Source organism: Callospermophilus lateralis, chromosome 10 (assembly GCF_048772815.1).
Source record: "Callospermophilus lateralis isolate mCalLat2 chromosome 10, mCalLat2.hap1, whole genome shotgun sequence".
In the NCBI taxonomy this organism is placed as follows: domain Eukaryota; kingdom Metazoa; phylum Chordata; class Mammalia; order Rodentia; family Sciuridae; genus Callospermophilus; species Callospermophilus lateralis.
The window spans coordinates 122288490-122309769 of NC_135314.1; positions in this window are offsets into that span (position 1 = coordinate 122288490).

Genomic DNA, 21280 nt, shown 5'->3' on the forward strand with positions numbered 1-21280 from the left:
AATCCACTGAATTATTCTCACCCTCACCCCATTGTGTGTAAGCATCTGCATATCAGAGAAACATTCAACCTTTGGTTTTTAGGAATTGGCTTATTTCACTTAGTATGATAGTCTCCAGGCCCATCCATTTAAGGGCATAATTATAAAGCCATTCTTCTTATGGCTAAATAATATTTCATTGTGTATATATATATCACATTTTCTTTATTCATTCATCCTTTGAAGGGCACTGCCTAAGTTAGTTACATAGCTTTTGGGAATTGAGCTGCTATAAACATTAATGTGGCTTTGTCATTGTAGTATGCTGATTATAAGTCCTTTGGGTATATATTGAGGAATGGGATAACTGAGTCAACTCATGGTTCCATTCCAAGTTTTCCGAGGAATCTCCATACTGCTTTCCATAGTGGTTGCACCAATTTGCAGTCCTACCAGCAATATATGAGCGTACCTTTTCCCCCACATCCTTACCAACATTTATGTTTACTGTATTCTTGATGATTGTCATTTTGACTATGGTGAGATGGAATCTCAGTGTAGTTTTAATTTGTATTTCTCTAATTGCTAGAGATATTAAACATTTTTTTTATATATTTGTTGATCTTTGTATTTGGTCTGGAAGTTTCTATTCAGTTCCTTTACCCATTTATTGATTGGGTTATTTGTGTTTTTGGTGTTGGTTTTTTAGTTCTTTATATATCTTGGAGATTTATGCTCTGAGGTGCAGGTAGTAAAGATTTTCTCCCATTCTACAGAATGGACTCTCCTCATGTTCTTAATTGTATTCTTTGCTGTGAAGAAGCTTTTTAGATTGATATCCTCCCGTTTATTGATTCTTGATTTTACTTCTTGTGCTTTAAAGAATCTTTTTTGAGGAAGTCCATTCCTGAGCTGTCACAATGCAATGTTAGGCCTACTTTTTCTTCTAATAGGCACGGAGTGTCTCTGGTCTAATGCCTAGGTCCTTAATCTACTTTGAGTTGAGTTTTATGAAGGATGCTCTCACCCTTCATAAAATAAAATAGGGGTTAAATTTCATTCTGCTACATATGGACTGCTGAAGAGGCAATCTCTTCTCCAATGAATGTTTATGGCATCTTTGTCTAGTATGAGATAACTGAATTTATGTGGGTTTCTCTCTATTCTGTTCTATTGATGCCAATACCATGCTGTTCTTGTTACTATGGTTCTGTATTATGATTTAAGGTCTGGTATTGTGATGCCTCCTGCTTTGATTTTCTCACTAAGAATTGCTTTGGCTATTCTCAGCCTCTTATTTTTCCAAATGAATTTCAGGACTCTTTTTTTCTATTTCTATGAAGAATGCCATTGGAATTTTAATAGGAATTGCATTAAATCTGTATAGTGCTTTTGGTAGAATTGCCATTTCAACAATATTAATTCTGTCTATCCAAGATCATGGAATATCTTTCTATTCTCTTTCTATTCTCGATTTCTTTCTTTTGTTCTATAGTTTTCATTGTAGAGGTCTTTCACCTCTTTTGTTAGATTGATTCCTAAATATTTTATTTTATTGAGACTGTTGTGAATAGAATGGCTTTCTTAATTCCTCTTTCAGCTAGTTCATCATTGGTGTGTAGGAATGCAATTGATTTATAGGTATTAATTTTATAGCCTGCTATTTTGCTGAATTAGTTTATGAGATCTAGAAGTTTTCTGGGTCTTCTAATTATAGAATCAATCATGACATCAACAATAGGGATAGTTTGAGCTCTTATTTTTCTATTTGTATCTCTTTATCATTTCCTTCTTTGGTCTAATTGTCTGTTTTTGTCTTTTGATTGATGAGTTTAGGCCATTTACATTCAATGTTGTTATTGAGAAATGATTTTTATTCTCTGTCATTTTGATTGATTTCTGATTTTAATTTGAATTAGTTTCTCCTTTGATTGACTATTCTTCTGGTGTAGATACTCCCTTTGCCAGTTTTAAATTTTATCTCTACTTATGAAATATTATTTTTTGTTGTCTTTTTGTGGTGCTAGGGATTGAACCCAGGGCCTTGTGCAGGTGAGGCAAGCACTCTACCAGCTGAGCTATATCACCAGCCCCTGAAATATTTTATTCAGTATATTTTGTAGTGCAGCCTTTCTAGTTGTAAATTCTTTTAACTTTTGTATATCATGAAACAATTTTATTTTGGGCTGGGGTTGTGGCTCAGCAGTAGAGCACTCGCCCAGTACATGCAAGGCCCTAGGTTTGATCCTCGGCACCACATAAAAAAATGAATAAAATAAAGGTATTGTGTGCAACTATAACTAAAAAATAAATAAAAGAAACAATTTTATTTCATGTTCAATTCTGAAACTTAATTTTTCTAGGTGTATTATTCTTGGAAGGCATCCATTTTCTTTTAGATCTTGGCATATACTATTCCAAGGCCTCCTAACTTTGAGCATCTGAGTTGAGCAATCAGCTGAGATCCAGATTGGTTTCCCTCTAAATGTGACTTGCCATTTTTCTCAGACAGCTTTTAAAATTCTATCCTTATTCTATATTTTAGGCATTTTTATAATAATGGGTGTTAATGTTTGCAATTTTGTATATTTGGGTTTCTGTAAGACTCTTGTACTGACATTACTCATTGAAAATATTCTGCATTTTTTGGTTTGTATCTCTGAGCCTTCATCCCAATAAATCTTAAATTTGGTCTTTTCATGTTATCCTATATTTCTGGCAAGTTCTGTTCATGGTCCCTTAACATCTTTTCTCCACAGTCCACTTTGTTTTCAAGATTATATAGTTTGGAACTGGGGATGTGGCTCAAGCGGTAGCGTGCTCGCTTGGCATGCCTGTGGCCCGGGTTTAATCCTCAGCACCACATACAAAACAAAGATGTTGTGTCTGCCGAAAACTAAAATAAATATTTAAAAAAAATTATACAGTTTGTCTTCACTGCCTGAACATATGTTTCCAAGTGATCTATTCCGCTGGTGATACTTTCCATTGAATTTTTAATTTGGTTTATTGATTCCTTCATTTTAAGGATTTCTACTTGAGTTTTTCCCCCAGAATCTCTAGCCTTTATTGAAGTGATTTTTTTACTTCCTGTATTTTATCTCTGATATCACTCCTTACATCATCTTTTGTCTCACCAATCAGTTTAGCTGAATTGATTTATAGGCATTCTAAAGTCCTTCTCTGACATTTCTTCCACTGTGATGTAGATGGACTCTGTTATTGTATTTTGGTTTGTTTAGGGTTATGTGTTCCCTTGCTTTTTCATATTTTTGTGTGACTACCCATCTAACAATATGGATTTGAGGCAGATTTCTACACTATGGACTGATAGTGTCACTGAAAGTTTCTACTACCTCCCCACTTAGGGTGGAGACAAATAATAACAACAACCAATGCAAACAATATACAACATTAAACCAAATAGTTCCTGCTATGACATCTACAATGTTAATTGTCCCAATAAACAGGAACGCTCTGATTATACAGTAAAGCCAGTATATTTGCAAAAGGGTTTACAATTTTCAAATGGTAATAAGGAGAGAACAGAAATGATGTAGGATGTGATGATTATGGGGGAAAAGGAGAGAAATTAGAAGTAAAAAAATTATAGGAAGAGTGAAAGAGAGAACAATAAAATTTGGATATTAGCAGTGAGAAAGAGAACTAAGGGAAACAGGTAAGTGAGAGAGCAAAACACAAAATAAAAATTTTAGAAAATTAAAAGTAAAAGAATACAAAACAAAATCAAAATATACTAATCGAATACATAAGTCCTCAACATACTGATCCATGAAAAATAACTGTCTTCAAAAAATGTTAGGAAAAAACATGTTTAAGTTTTCATGAACTATTCAGGTCCCAATTAAACAGAAAAAAAAAAAACACGAAAGAAAAAAAGATTTCCATTAAAAGTTAAAGAATTGTTTCTGTTGGAGTTCAAAAAATTCTTGATTTCCCTTTTCAGCAGTGTTAGGTGGGGTGGCCTAGCGTGATATCTGTTTCACCTTCAGTGTGGGGTTGTTGGAGTGTGAGAGGAGATCCCATAGGCAGAGCTCCTGGAGGTAGGGCTTAGGCTTAGGTAGCCTCCGCATTCTTCAATGGTTTGAAGATTTTAAATCAGTGTACCTCTAGGGCCCAGCAGTAGCTGGTCCACACTGGGAAACTGTACCCCAGGGATCTCTCTTGGGTTTCATTCATGCAGTGGAGGAACCAAATCTTAGTCCCTCCATCACCCATGGACCCTATGTTTCCTGGTCTCTTGGGTTCAGTCTAAACTTAATCATTCCCATTTTGAAAAAATGAACCTCTCGCCCAGCCAGTCCTGTGAGCCACTGGAGTCAAGGCAAAGGGGGCAGTGTGTGTGAAAGGTTTCCATGACCTGTGTGCTCCTGTGTAAATTGTGGTACGCCACCCATGATGCTACTTGAGTGGTTTTTTAAATTACTACTGAACTATGGGGTCTTAGGTCTCCCCTTGGGAACAATACTGGCTTTCCCATGTGTATAATGCCTAAGACGTGAGATCTCTGCCCTCAGTCTACTAGTGGAACAGCTCTTGTAGCTTTGGATTTGGGTGTTACCCTTAGGCTTGGACAGCCCACCTCCTACCTTACTTGGCAAAAGAACATTCCATCAAAATCCTTTTGAAGCCCTCTTTGAATAAGTAAAGAAAACACAGGTTCTCATGCTCTCTCTCTCCACTGTGGAAACAGGACCCTCGAGGTCACAGAGCCATCCCACCCCTGCATTTCAAAATTATTTCTGTGTCATGTGATTTTTTTCCATATTTCTCAGCCAGCACATTTCATGCAAGGAAAACCCAAAGTTCATAGCCCACGCGGGTCGCAGGAGAGAAGTATAGGAATCAAGAAGAATAAGAATCGAGGGTCAACCCCCCTCCTTGTTTGGTCCCTTTCTTCTGGTCCCTTAGGCAAGTTCTACGTCCTGTGGCATACCTTTGCGAGGTCTATATTTTAGGCCACTTGGGTTTGCCAGGAATGGGCTCCCCAAGCTGCCAGCCCCTGTGCCACAGCTGCAAAATGGCTCCTTTCTTTGTCCTCATGGGCAACTGGGAGCAATGTGACTTCCTTCCCACATAAGTATATTGTGCTGCATGCCTTTTTGGTTAGTCTGGCGGTATCTTTGATCTCTGATCTCTTCATACCCAGCCATGTCAGAGCCCTCCTAAGAATGTGGGTTTCTTTAATTCCCTCCATTTTGCTCATGGGGAGACCTCTCTGGATAGTGCTATTGGCCACAGTGGCTGCAGCTTTGGGGATTTCTTTCTTATTTCATTATATCCAACTTCCTGAGTCCCTGATCTGCTTTAATTCTCAGTAAAGCTCCTTTTTTATCCCCACCAAACTTGCTGAGAAGCTGCCTATCTGCTTTCTTGTTTCACACCATGAATCAGTTGGAAAAGTAAACTTCTTTATATCACCATCTTGAAAAACTCAACAAAAAATACTTTTACATCTGTAAAAGTTATACTGGAGAAAGCCTTTGAACGTACCTGAAAAATATAAAAGCAGGCTATGGAAAACATCTTCTATTCTTGGATAGGTAGACTTAATTCTAAACATGTCAATTCATCCCAAGTCAGCAAATAATTTTAACATGATTCAAATCAGACTGCCAATACACAGTTTTGTTTTGTTTTTTTCTGTAGGTAGACAAGTTGATTTTAGTGTTTGTATAGAGAACTGGAAGACAGAGGAGAAAAATGGTGGTATATTGGATATGTCAGATATCAAAAAAATTATGAAGCCTCTACAATTAAAACCAGGTGATGCTTGTACATGAATGGACATACCACGGATTAGAAAGACCAGAAGTAATAGCATCTTAAATTACTCAGAAAAAGATGAGATTTTAAATATACAGGGTTGGATGTCTACCTATCTATCCATTTGGAAAGAAAGAAACTTTAGTTTATACTTTATATATCTAAACTCCAAATAGATCAGAGTTCTAAATTTGAAGAAATACCAGATGAAAACACAGATACATTACCTTATAACCTGGGACTGAGAAATATCAATGAAACTATATTTTAAAATCCAAACACAGTAAAAACCCAATAAATTTTCAGTATATAAAGTACATAACCTCTGACTGGTAAATAAAATACCATAAACAAAGATAAATGATAAACTGGAAGAATATATTTGACACCATAAACAAAGATAAATGATAAACTGGAAGAATATATTTGCAATTCACATGGCAGAGAAAGGGTTCATCTTTGCAAAATACAAACTTTTAATTTGAACTGTATTATCCCACTTGTAGAAATAGGTCCTAGAGGCAACTCTCTATAAACTAGAAGTAGCTCACTCCTATAATCCTAGTTACTTGGAAAGGTAAGGTAGGAAGGTCACAAGTTCAAGGCCAGACAAGCAATTCATCAAAACATTGTCTCAAATTTTTGAAAAATGGCTGGAAATGTCAGTGGTTGACTAACATAAACCTTCTGGGTTCAATCGCCAGTCCAAAAAAATCACACACACACACACACACACACACACACACACACACACTGTTTTCCACATATACACAAAATTATTTATTATAGCATTCTGTGTAATAGTAAAGACTGGAAAAAAATCTAAATGTTCAAAAGGATTGGAGAAACCAAAGAATAATGTAAATCTTTTTAAAGAAGAATGTGGGACACAAAACCTGATACATAAATGTTCATAGCACCATTATTTATGATCACCAAAGAGTAAGAAAAATGCAAATGTCCACCTGATGAACTGATAGCTAAATATTTTTTTCCATCCTTTTATTAATACTTTATAATTATATATAATAGTGATATTCATTGTCACATATTTGTACATGCATACAATATAATAATACAATTTGGCCAATGTCCCCTGGTATTTTCCCTTTCTCTCTTCTTCTTCCTCTCCCTGATCCCTTTCCTCTACTGTACTATACCCTTTTGATTTTCATGAGATCCCCCGCCTATTTCTTTTCATTTTTCCTCTCTAGCTTCCACATATGGGAGAAAACATATGATAATTGGTCTTTTGAGTTTGGCTTATTTTGTTTATGTGTTACTGAGTTCTATCCATTTTCTTGCAACTGATATATTTTCATTTTTCTTTACAGCTGAATAAAACTCCATTGGGTATATATGTCACATTTTCTTTATCCATTCATCTACCGATGGAAACCTAAACTGGTACTATAGTTTGGCTATTGTGAATTGTGCTGCTATAAACATGGGTACAAATGTATCACCATAGCATGATGACTAATTCTTTAGGGTAAATACTGAGTAATTGTATACCTGGATTGCATGGTGGTTCCATGTCTAGTCTTTTGGGGAACCTCTATACTGATATCTACAGTGGTTGTACTCATTTATAATCCTCTCAACAATGTAAAAGTTCCTTTTTTCTCTACATCCTTATTAGCATTTATTGTTATTTTTATTTTGATTAGAGTGAGATGAAGTCTGTAGTTTTGATTTGCATTTCTCTAATTGCTAAAGATGTTGGACATTTTTTATTCATATATTTTTGGCCCTTTGTATTTCCTTTGAGAAGTGTCTGTTTAGTTCATTTGAACATTTAATAATTGGGTTCTTTTGGTGGTAGTAATTTTTTAAAATATTTATTTTTTTTTTAGTTGTAGTTGGACACAATATCTTTGTTTTTATTTATTTATTTATTTTTATGTGGTGCTGAGGATCAAACCCAGGCTTGCATGTGCTAGGCAAGCACTCTACTGCTGAGCCACAACGCCAGTCCCTGTGGTGGTAAATTTTTTTTTAATATATTTTTTTTAGTTGTTGATAGATCTTCACTTTTTTATTTACTTATACATGGTGCTGAGAATCGAACCCATTGCCTCACACATATCAGGCAAATGCGCTACCATTGAGCCCCAACCCCAGCCCCATGTGGTGGTAATTTTTTTATTATTATTATTTTAATGAATACTTTATTTCTCAGAACAGATTTAGGTTTACAAAGCAATTGAACAAATCCAAAGAGTTCCCATACACTCCTTGTACCTTCCCTTATTATTAGCATTTTTGCATTAGTGTGATGTTTGCTACAGTTGATGGACTAGCATTGATACATTATTGTTGAAGCACACTACATTAGGGCTGATTCTTTGTGTCATGCATTTTTATGGGTTTTGCCAAATTATAATGTTATACATCGAATACAACAGTATCTACAGAATAGTTTTACTACCTTAGAAATAACCTGTGTTTCACCTATTTTTCCCTTCACCCTCCAACCTTGGTAATCACTCACATTTTTATTGTCAATAGGGACAGTTGGGAAGTTGTGCTTTTTCCAGAATACTGTTCAGTTAAAATCATAGACTATGTAGATTTTACAGATTCACTTTCTTTCACTTAGCAATATGCATTTAAATTTCCTCCATGTCTTTTCTTAGTTTGATAGCTCATTTCTTCTTCATACATGAATTTTGTATAATGATGGGGGTCTCCTTCCACCATCCATGCTATTCCCCTCCTCCCTCCCTTTCCCTCCCACCCCTATTTCCTATCTAGAAGTAATTTTCACCCAGGCTCTCCCTCCTTACCCCATTTTGAGTCACCCACCTTATAACTGAGAAACATTCGGCATTTGTTTCTTTGGGATTGGCTAACTTCACTTAGCATAATCTGCTCTAATGCCATCCATTTCCCTGAAATGCCATGATCTTATTCTTTTTTAGTGCAGAGTAATATTCCATTGTGTATAAATGCCACATCTTTTCTATCCATTCATCCACTAAAGGACATCTAGTTTGGCTCCACAGTTTAGCTATTGTGAATTGTGCTGCTATAAATATCGATGTGGCTATGTTCCTGTAGTGTGCTGTTTTTAGGTCCTTTGGGTATAGTCCGAGAAGAGGAATAGCTGGGTCAAATGGTTGTTCCATTCCCAGCTTACAAAGGAATCTCCATACTACTTTCCATATTGGCTGCACTAATTTGGAGTCCCACCAGCAGTGTATAAGTGTAACTTCTTCCCTGCATCCTCGGTAACACCTGTTGTTGTTTGTTTTCATAATGGCTGCCATTCTGACTGGGGTAAGATGGTATCTTAGAGTAGTTTTGATTTGCATTTCTCTGATTGCTAGAGATGATGAGCATTTTTTCAAATATTTGTTGACTGATTGTATATCCTCTTCTGAGAAGTGTCAGTTCAGGTCCTTGGCCCATTTATTGATTGAATTATTTATTTATTTTTTTGGTGTATCTTGTTGAGCTCTTTATATACCCTAGAGATTAAAGCTCTATCTGATGTGTGAGGGGTAAAAATTTGTTCCCAGGATATAGGCTCTCTGTTCACCTCACAGATTATTTCTTTTGCTGAGAAGAAATGTTTAGTTTGAATTCATCCCATTTGTTGATTTTTGGTTTTAATTCTTGTGCTACAGGAGTCTTATTAAGGAAGTTGGGGCCTAATACCACATGATGAAGATTAGGGCCTACTTTTTCTTCTATTAGATGCAGAGTCTCTGGTCTAATTCCTAGGTCCTTGATCCACTTTGAACTCATTTTGAACTTTTGTGCATGGTGAGAGATAGAGATTCAGTTTCATTTTGTTGCATATGGATTTCCAGTTTTCCCAGCACCATTTGTTGAAGATGCTATCCTTTCTCCAGTGCATGCTTTTGGCACCTTTGTCTAATACAAGATAGTTGTAATTTTTTAATATTTATTTTTTAGTTCTCGGCGGACACAGCATCTTTGTTTGTATGTGGTGCTGAGGATCGAACCCGGGCCGCACGCATGCCAGGCGAGCGCGCTACCGCTTGAGCCACATCCCCAGCCCCAGGAATTTTTTAAATAGTTCTATAAAGAATATTATTGGTAGTTTTGATAGGGGATTGAATTGAATCTATGTAATGCTTTTGATAATATGGCCATATTAACAGTATAAATTCTACCGATCCATGAACATAGAAGGTCTTCTTCAACTTCTTTCTTCATTGTTCTATAGTTTTCATTGTAGATGTCTTTCACCTCCTTGATTAGATTTATTTGTAGGTCTTCTTTTTAAAGGCTATTGTGAATGGGATTGTTTTCCTGATTTCTTTCTCAGCAGATTAATGATTAGTTTATAGGAAAGCTACTGAGGGCCTGGGGATATAGCTCAGTCAACAGAGTGCTTGCCTTGCATGCACAAGGCCCTGGGTTCAATTCCCGCAAAACACACACACACACACACACACACACACACACACACACACACACACACAAAGGCTACCGATTTTTATGTTGATTTTATAACCTTGCGGTTTTGCTGAATTTATTATCTTGAGCAGTCTTCTAGTGGAGCTTTTTGGATCTTCTGAGTATAGGATCATATTATCTCCAGACAGTGATAATTTGACTTCTCCCTTTTCTATTTTTAATCCCTTTAATTTCTTTCTCTTATCTAATTGTCCGGCTAGAATTTGTAGTACTATATTAAATAGGACTGGTGAGAATAGCTCTTCTTCTCTTATCTCAGTTTTTAAAGGAAATGCTTTCAGTTTTCTCCCATTCACTATGACATTGGCATTGGGCTTGTCATATGTAACCTTTATGATATTAAGGTAAGTTCTTTCTATTCCTAGTTTCTTCAATGTTTTTATCATGAGTAGGTGCTGAATATTGTCTAAAGGCATCTTTTGAGATGTCTGCAACTTTTCCCCTTAGTTCTATTTATGTGGTGAATTGCACTCGTTGACTATTGTATGTTAAATTACTTTTACAACACTGGAATAAAACCAACTTGGTCATGATGTGCAAATTCCTAATATGTCATTGAATATGACTTGCTAATATGAAGAACTTTTTTCATCTAAATTCATCAATTATATTAGCCTATAGTTTTCTTTCCTTGATGTGTCATTATCTGCTATTGGTATGAGTGTGATATTGGCTTCATATAATAAATTTGGAAATGTTTCATCCCTTTCTATTGCCTGGAACAATTTGAGGAGCATTGGCATTAGTTCTTCATTAAAGGTCTGGTAGAATTCAGCTGAAAATCCATCTGGTCCTGGGTTTTTCATTTTTGGAAAGCTTTTTATTACTGCTTCAATCTCATTGCTAGTCATTGGTCTACTTAGGTTTTCCATGTCCTCTTGCTTCAATTTTGGCAGGTCACATGTGTCTAAAAATGTTTCCATTTTTTTTCTAGATTTTCTAATTTATTGGAGCATAAATTTTTGAAATGGTCCCTTTGGATTTCTGTGATGTTTGTGGTGATTTCTCCCTTTGTATCTCTAATCTTATTAATTGTGATCGTCTCTCTTTTTATTGTGGTTAGCTTGACTAAAGATTTATCAATCTTGGGCTGGGGATGTGGCTCAAGTGGTAGCGCACTCGCCTGGCATGCGTGCGGCCCGGGTTCGATCCTCAGCACCACATACAAACAAAGATGTTGTGTCTGCCGAAAACTGAAAAATAAATATTAAAAAATTCTTTAAAAAACAGATTTATCAATCTTATTTATCTTTTCAAAGAACTAACTATTTCATCAATTCTTTGTGCCTGCTTCCTATGTGAGGAGGCAGTGAGATGTGGGCCGGCTGGCAATAAAAGTTAGAAAAGTAATATTAAAAAAAAAAAAGACAAAAGATGAGGATTATATATGCAAAAGTGGGGGCATTTATGGGTTGGAGAGATCTGATGGGTCTGATTTAAAAAAAAAAGAAAAGTAAAACCCACAAATGCTTTATTTATAGTGGAACATATCAAAGGGTTTCAGTGTGACAAGACTTCCTCAGGAAAATAGGATAACAGTGGGAAAAATGAGTTGTTTGGGGCTTGACACGTTAAGCCCATCTCCAGGCAGCTGCGTTTGGACCTAGTGCTATGAGCTAAGGCAGGGCGCCAGCACGATCTGAGCTTTCTTGTGTTTCACCCAGGAGTTCCCAGAAAAGCAGCTTCCTTGCCTTATGTTGTCAAACAAACCCATAATTTATACATGGCTTCCAACATCTTTGTATTGCTTTTTTGTTCTCTATTTCATCAACTTTGCTCCTGGTCTTAATTACTTCTTTCTCTTGGTATTGGAACTGCTTTTTTCTTACTTTTTAAGGGCCTTAAGATGCATCATTAGTTTTTGTTTGTTTGTTTGTTTGTTTTAATCATTGATCCTTCTGGTTTTCATCTATAGGCATTCATAGCTATAAGACTTTGTCTTAGAAACACTTTCATAGTGTTGCAGAGATTCTGGTATGCTATATCACTATTCTTGTTTTATTCTAAGAATTTTAAAATTTCTCCCTTGATTATTTCTTTTAGTCATTCATCATTCAAAAGTAGATTGTTCAGTCTCCACGTGTTTATATAGTTTCTGTAGTTTTTTTTTTTTTGTGTGTGTGTGTGTGCTAATTTCCAATTACATTCAGTTTTGATCAGATAAGGAAAATATATCGATTTTTCTCTTTTGTATTTTTGAAGAATTGCTTTGTGGCCTGAAAATGGTGTAATATGGAGGTTTATGAGCATCCGAGAAGAAAGTAAATTCAACTGTTGTTGCATGAAATACTCTATAGGTATCTCTTAAGTTCTTTTATTTATTTATTTATTTTTTAGTTTTTAGTTTTCGGCGGACACAACATCTTTGTTTGTATGTGGTGCTGAGGATCGAACCCGGGCCGCAGGCATGCCAGGCGAGCGCGCTACCGCTTGAGCCACATCCCCAGCCCTCTCTTAAGTTCTTTTGAATGATAATATTTTTAGGCCTGAAGAATCTTAATGAGTTTATATCTGGATAACCTATCTGTGGGTGACAGAGGTACTTTGAAATCACCCAATATCATTGTATGGGGGTCTATGTAAGCCTTTAATCTGAGTACTATTCTTTCTATGTAATTAGGTATTACAGCATTTAGGGTATAAATAATTGCTATTCTTATATCTTTTTGTTGGATTGTCCCTGTTGCCAGTATGAAGTGACATTCGTTGTCTCGTTTGATTAATTTTGAGTTGACATCTACTTGGACACAAGAGTAGCTACTCCTGCTAGTTGTGGGGCTCCATCTTTTCACTTTCTGCATGTAGCTGTCTCTGCCTTCCAGGTGAATCTCTGGAAAGCAAAATTTGGTTAGATCTTATTCTTCCGTCAATTCTGCCAGCCTATGTCTTTTGCTTGGAAAGTTGAGACATTCAATGTTTTTATAGAGAGTTGTTTATTAATTTCTTTTAAAACTTTTAAAAATTTGTTTTAATTAGTTATACATGAAAGTGGAATGCATTTATGCACTTTAATATATCATACATATATGGGATATAATTTCTTATTTTTCTGGGTATATGTATATATATGTTGTAGATCACATTGGTCATGCAGTCACATATATACATAAAGTAATAATGTCTGTTTCATTCTACTATCTTTCCTATCCCCATATTCCCTCCCCTTCCCTTTCTTCACTTTCCTCTATCTAATCTAAGGTAATGCTATTCTTCTCTAGTGCCCCCTGACTTATTGTGAATTAGCATCTGCATATTAGAGAAAACATTTCACCTCTGGGTTTTCAGGATTAGCTTATTTCGCTAGCATGATATTCTCTAACTTTATCCATTTACTGGCAAATGCCATAATTTCATTCCTCTTTAAAGCTAAGTAATATTTCATTGAATGAATATATATATATATATATATATATATATATATATATATATATCCCACATTTTCTTTATCCATTCATCTATTGAAGGACATTTAGGTTGGTTCCATAGTTTAGCTATTATGAATTGAGCTGCTATGAACATTGATGTGGCTGCATTACTGTAGTATGCTGATTTTAAGTCCTTTGTATTGTTTATTAATTTCTGATATTTTGATTTAGTTCTAATATTCAAGTTGGTCCCATTTATCATTTGTTAAGCTACTCTTCAAATGAGATTTGTCTATTTGTGAACTTGGGTTTGATTTTGAGTTCTTCTATGTATAATATTTCTTTAACTATTTTTCTGTAGTGCCGGTTTAAAAGTCTTGACAGTTTCTGCTTATTTTAGATGATTTTTATTTTTGCTTTGATTCTGAAGGATAGTTTTGCTGGATACAGCAATCTTTATTAAGAATTATTTTGTTATTTTCTTTCAGGACTTGGAACACATCATTCCAAGGCTTCCCGGATTTTAGTTTCTCCTGAGAAATTGGAAGTAATTGGGATTGCTATCCTTTAGTTGTGATCTGATGTTATTGGTTGATTAGGACTGGAGAAGGGAATGGGAGATAAGAAGGAGTGATTGCTAAAAGATATAAGGTTTCTTTTTGGAGTGATGAAATGTTTTAAACTTAGAATATGGTGATGGTTACTCAACTCTGTGTATTGTTTTCACAGATAGTTTGTCTTATGTTCTCCTAAATAGTTAAAAATTCTTCAAATTCTCTCCCCCCCCAATTGCTACTGATGCTCATTTCTTGAATCTCCTTCTCTTTCCCTTACTCTTCTTAATTTTTCTTCATTTCTTCTGAGAATATGTTCCATTCTGTCATATGTTTTACCCTTTCTCAGGCCCTCAGCAGAGAGGATGATGGCCAGACATTGGTGAGGGCAGATCTTCTTGGCTCACTTTACTGATTTCAATGCATTTGCCCATCACTTTACAGTGATGGAGGTACAGGAGTGGGCCCATGACCATGGGATTTGCTGGTTGTATCACAAATCACACCACACAGAGGCAACATTCGGCAGTGGCTTTATAAAGGTGAAGCTGAAGTTTTAGTTTGGAGGAAACTCTCTAAAAAAATGGGATATCATCTTTCAGGACACAGTGTATTTATGTCAATTCAGCAATCTGTATATAGTGCTGTGTTCTTGACAAGAAGAATCCAGGAATCAAGGGCTTATAATTAAGATCTGTCCCACTGATTTATTAAAGGATTCTATGCTTCTTGTCTTAGCAAATCTTAGCTCTTCACTCTTGGAGGTTCTAATCCCAAATAGAGAAAACTCTTGCCATGTGATTCTGCAAGAGCCCCATTGAATTACACACAACTGCAGGACATGTTGAACTTCTTGTGCCTGGGGAACAGCAAGTAGAAAGAGCAGTTACATTGGTGGAAGTGATTTACTGGGATCGGCAGGAGGAGGTGAGGCTGCTTTTCCATAATAGCAATAAGAAGGAGTATGTATGGAACCTAGGAGATCCACTTTGGCATCTCCTGGGGTGAACAAACATGTGCAGCAATCCTGCCCTGAGAAAGGTGCGAGTGTCAAGCATTCGGGAACCTCAGAGAAGTGAGTAGCACAACTACCTAAGCTACCAACACCTGATGGCGGGACCTCTGAGAGCGAGGGGATTTAGACTGGGTATTGGAGGAGGGAGAGAGTGAGTTAGAGCCCTGAGGTCAACTACAGAGATGAGGGCTTTTGTAGTTCATCCCACTCACCCCTCCTTGTTAGTTTTTCCTCAGAAGAAATGGCCAATGGGAACCATAGAATCACTGTTCCTTGAACTTCTGTGGGGAGGAGGATCAGTGCAGCCCAGGGGGTGCTATGTGGCATCCAAGAGAATGTGCCCCACAAGCCTCCCAGTAGAGAGCACAACTGACCCAAAGCCTCAGCTACCTGGAGTTTGTGCTGATGTAACGCCTCTCACAGGTCGCTCCCAACTCGTACCTGTTTAGCAAGAGGACTGAGGTAGACCCATTCCTGGGAGATGCAGGTCTCCTCTAAAGACTTGAGTTTGGCTTGAGGACTCCCTGATGACTTGGCTGAACCTTCTTTAGATAAGGCAGCTCAGGATTTCCTCCTAGATTCTCTGAGACTTCCGCTGCGATCTGAACACTGTCCTAGCCTTATGCAGCTTCTTTCCTATTTTACCACAGACATTTTCTTTAACAAATTCCTTGAACAGTTAATCTTGGTGTCTGCTTCTCAGAGGACCTGAACTCACCTAGCTTGCCCGTTAGGGGTAAACAAAGAGAAGAGTTAAAAATGATTCCGTGGTTTCTGGCCTAGGCAACTGGGTGCAAGGTGATGTTGAGATAAGGGAGACCAGAGATCTCCATTTGAAGAAAAAAGATATAACAAGAAGATAGTGTGTGTGTGTGTGTGTGTGTGTGTGTGTGTGTCGGGGGCAGGAGCAGGGGAATTGTATGAAGGCAGAGAGGCCTCAGATAAGAAGAGAAGTTCCACCCACTACAAGTTTATGTGGTAGTCAGTTTCCCCTTCCCCACCGAGGCCTGTCCTCTGTTGTTAAGAGTAGCTTCAACATTACAGATGGCTCAAAAATAGGTTTTTGTGAAAACATGTGTCAGCTTACCATGGAGTTTCTGTCTTGGTCTGCTCATGTTGCTATAATAAAACACTACAGACTGGGATGCTTAATTATTTCTTACAGTTTTGGCGGCTGGAGGTTCAAGATCAAGGTGCTGGCTTGTATATGGATACTTTCTCACTGTGTGCTTGCATGGCCTTTCTTCGGGGCAAATGTGTGGAGAGAGAGAAAGATGTTCTTATAAGGGACCTAATCTAAAAATAAGAACCTCCAAGGACACTGCCTCCAAATACCATCACATTGAGGTTTAGGACTTTAAGATATGAATTTTGGCCTGTAATCCCAGCAGTGCAGGAGGCTGAGACAGGACTCAAAGACAGCCTCAGCAATGGCGAGGCTCAAGCAACTCAGTGAGACCCTGTCTCTAAATAAAATACAAAATAGGACTGGGGATGTGGCTCAGTGGTCAAGTGCCCCTGAGTTCAATTCCCAGTACAAAAATAAAAAATTAAAAAAAAATAAAGATATGAATTTGGGGGAAAACATTCAGCCCATAATGGTTTCTTTCTTCCATATTGAGATGCACTCGCTCTCACAGTCAGTCTTTATAAAGATCCTGTGCCATCTGCACACCTAGTGCAGGTGGCTTTAAGAAGTGCCCAGTTCCTTACAGGAAGAAGAAGCTACCTTATTGCCCATATGGCTTAGCCACAAAGTCCCTTTGAACAGCCCGCCACTCTCAAAAAGGCCATTGTTTTCTGTAGGCTTTTTTTTTTTTTTATTAGTTGCTCATGACAACATAATGATCTTGACATATCATACATTTGAATCAAATAAGGTATAATTTCTCATTTTTCCAAGTGTACAGGTTGCAGAATCACATTGGTTATACAGCCACGTATATACATACAGCAATATTAGTGTCTATTGTATTTGCGGACACTGTGCTTCAACCTTTAAAGTGGTGTCTGGCGCATAATTTGTTCACTGAGAATAGTTACTCTTCTTATCTCCCCACCGTTATTCCCCACCAACTGTTTTATCTGCAAATAAATTTAAAAAGGTGCGGTGTGGGGGGGATTACACATGTGAATAGAATAATTTCCAGAACAAACCCAGGAACATATTCTTGATAGCTATGTAAGGTTTATTAACAGGGGCATGTTTGACTGGTATGGCTGAGTGAGGAGAAAAAGTCAGAAACACAAGGCTAGGACCATTTTATGGGGAATGTAAAATAGTTCAAAATATTTCTACAGAGCAAGCAGATTTAGTAAATGGGTATTTTTATTTTTATTGTTGTTGTTTTAGGATTTAATGTAGATAATGTCATTCCTCAGGATGCATTGATTATTATTCCTCCATGGGCTCCCAAGTGCTATGTAAGGGATTGTTTCTTACTGTGCAATAAAATGCCTCTAATCAGCCATCTCCCCTCAATTCATGAAAATCCAACCCCTCAGTCTTTGTTCCCACAGCAGAACAGCGGGGAAACAAATTGGTAATGCTGATAAGGTATCACTTCGTACATAGGATTTTTTTTTTCCTGTTAATAGCTGAATGCTTTAATAAATTTATCTGTCCCACTTGCTTAACAAATGTTAAAAACCGGAACTATGGTTCCAAAGGCTCCAAAGCAAATAGGAGAAGTTGCTGGAACATTTCCTTCTTGCAGTAAATCTGAGTCCAAAGAAGCTACAAAATTGCAGGGTGTACTTTTCATGTGCAGTTCAGTTCAACAAACACTTATTGATAAAAAAAATTCCTTTAACTTTTCCTGCTTGATACAGTGGGTCCTTTATAGAAGAGGGAGCTTAGCCCAAACACTGAAGTACTTAAAATTGAGGTTATCAGAAGTTATGTTTAGGGCTTCAGAGTTGGAGAAATTTCTTCTACAGTTCTGTGTTTTTCCTCCCTGGTCTTCCTTTTATTTGCACTATCTCCAAACATCAAAAAGACAACACTATAAAATAGAAATAAATTTGGATTCAGAGATTTTTTTTTTTCCTGTCCTAAGGTCTTGGCAGTCAGTGAAAATTACCCAGACTCTATAGACTTTTAGATTGACCAGTTCTGGCTTATGTTTTCCTGGAGAAAGAACTCTCTTACACAAAGAAAAAAATCCTAGGAAAATAGACAATACCTTGAGGCATATATGACTTCTACTAGAGTATTCAGCCCTATCCATCGCTCGGAGGCAAGTAGCTCTTTGTCTCTCTCCACTCAGGTACCTATATTGGAGTTCTTGGGGGTCGCTTGACTGATTGGAGAAGGTCTGAGATTATGTAGTGAAGAAATTCAAAGGAATTTGAAAAGAGTGCCCTGGAGAGTCAATACATAGGAGAAACTGTGTGTAATTGGCATCCAGGTTTACGGTACTGTTGCAAGGTATGGCCCCAGGGTTCAGGGTTTCCTGAAGTTCATTTATGCAGCCTCTGGGGATTTGTGTAGTTCAAATTAAGAGCTGCTGCTAGACATCTGACTGAACAGTTGGAAAGTTAGTGTGAGAAAGACCAGATATGGCAGGAGGGAAAGGCAGCCTTGCTCTTCTCACTAGAGGGAAGGCTGATGGATGTGTGTGAGGGCCCTTGGATGTTCCGAGTGGAGTGGCTCAAATGACAGGATGGTTCTCAACAAAGACGGGGGACAGACATCAGGCTGTGATCCCAAAGAGGCCCCAGGTACCTGTGACCTGGCTTCAGAACACATCTTATCAACTCTCGCTTGGAGTCAAGGATTTCCTTTTTAAACATTCGCTGAAACATAGACTTTATTAATCTGAAAACATTAAGCAACACAACTTAATTTTTTTTTTTTTTTTAATCAAGAGTGTAAATACCATCTTCATTAATATTCTTCTCCTTCTTTCCCTTTTTCCCTAGTGGAAGGTGAGAGTTGCTGCTTTGGTTTACAGAGTCCTTTCATCCTTACAACGAGTATGAATGTGGTTAACTTCTGCACTTTATAAGGGACCTGAGACATGTCCTGGGTCCTCAGTCTGTAACAGATGGAGGCACAACTCTAAGCCTACTGCTCAGACAGGACCTGCAAGATTTCACTGCATCAGTCCTGCTCACATCACCACTTCCTGACCAACACCACTAACTACTGCACTGCTTTCTACTTTGTTTTTCTTTTTTTTTTTTTATATTTATTTTTTAGTTTTCGGGGGACACAACATCTTTTGTTTGTATGTGGTGCTGAGGATCGAACCCGGGGCGCACTCATGCCAGGCGAGCGCACTACCGCTTGAGCCACATCCCCAGCCCTGCTTTCTACTTTGAATCCACATGTTCATTGGTCTGGGCCATTGTGCAAGCAACTGGAAGGCACTAAGATTTGTGACCTTTCTGAGACTCAGGCACAAGGAATGCATCATTTCCACAAATGGAGATCTCTGATTACCCCAAACAGGGAGCAGGAGCACTTATCTCCCTTCCTCTTTGCAGTAAGTACCCAATCTATTCAATGTATTCTCTCAATCTATTCTCTCTGTTCTCTTTCCAGAGAACTTTGGAAAGATGTCAAAGCACACTAAGTCCAGAACTGATGAGGTTCAGAGAAGAAATTCAGCTTCAGAAGGAAGAGTCACAAGGAAATCCAAGAACTGTTTGGGGGGCTCGTTGGCACAGAGAAAACCAGAGCCATCAATTGGGATGGCTTTAACTTGCTTAATCTAGTACCTGTGATGTTTGAACTCACAGTCTGCTCAGGAGGGGACCTCGCTGTTCATACCAGAGCATCCAAAGGAAATTGTGGATACCTGTACATGGACTGAGAGCAGGTAATTCTCTGAGCAGAGGATAGCTCCAAAGAGCATATTCAGTGCTCATTTCAGGAGTGATGAGGAGAAGACCACAGGAGAGTGAAAATACCTTGGGAGATGTGGAGATTGCCACATCAGTAGAGGGTGACAAAGCTGAGTTTGTGAGAGTCAGAAGAGGTTCTATCCGATAAGAGGGACAATGGCAAAAGAATCCTTTCTGTGGCACTGTAACTTATACTGGGGAAATCTATTTTCATTAAAGACCCCCAGGCCTTATAACTACTGGGGTTTGTCCTTTGCTGTTTTGTGGTGATGGGCTTCCTTTTCTTTTAATCAAGCCTATGTTTGCAAAGAAGCAGTTTAGATCAACTTATAGGATTGCCTGGCAATGAAACTTTCCTTAGTCTCCATGAATTTGATTCAAGCTACTCTGATCAGGTGCAGGATCTGTTGGCTCCAGGTTTATGTTATGATATGGTAGTTTCTTCTACCTGAAAGCTCTCCTAGATTCACAGTCAGACTGGATTAGTGTGTGTGGGTGAACTGAAAATCCTCTGAAGCCTCTATTTTTCTCAGGTCTCCGTTTTGGGGGGCAATCTAGTAAAGGGGGAAGTCTCCAGGGAACTTCTGTGTTTAGCCTTAATCCTCTGCCAATGATTTACTTACCTGTGGGTAGTTGACTGAAAGATTGGGCGGTGATTTATCAGAAAGTACACCAGGAAAAAACTTGTCTTCATTTCTAAGACTTCAAATACTGACTAACTGCAAGTTTCTGCCTAGAAGGTAAGCTCTGACTTACTGATTTTGCATTTTGTAGAAGAGTTATATCTTTTGTAAAAAATAGACTTCCCAAGAATTGAGATCTCCATTTTCCTGGAGTTGGAGCTAACATTTACAGAGGGGCAGATACTTGACAGTTCACAGCCTGGCTTTGGTGCTGGACAGACTCAGGTGGGAGTTGTAACTTCATTACTTGCAAACTGTGTGATCTTGGCAACTTATTTAACTCTCTAACATTCCATTTTCTTCCTTGGATAATTTTCTTCTTAGTTCTATTAGTTTTTCTGTAAGTGATCTTGGATTTTTCTAGGTCTGCAATCATATTTTCTAAAACTGGTGATGTTTTTGCTTCTTTTAACATTCACAGTAGAGATTCCTTTCTTTCACTTTATCGAGTTGGTTGGAATTAGCAGAATGAGGTTGAACAACAACAGTCATAGTGGCTATATCTTTATCCCATTCCTGATATGAACAGATGTTTCAAATGTTTCGTACGAAGTATGATATTCTAGATGTTATAGTAGACATTATTTATTTGCT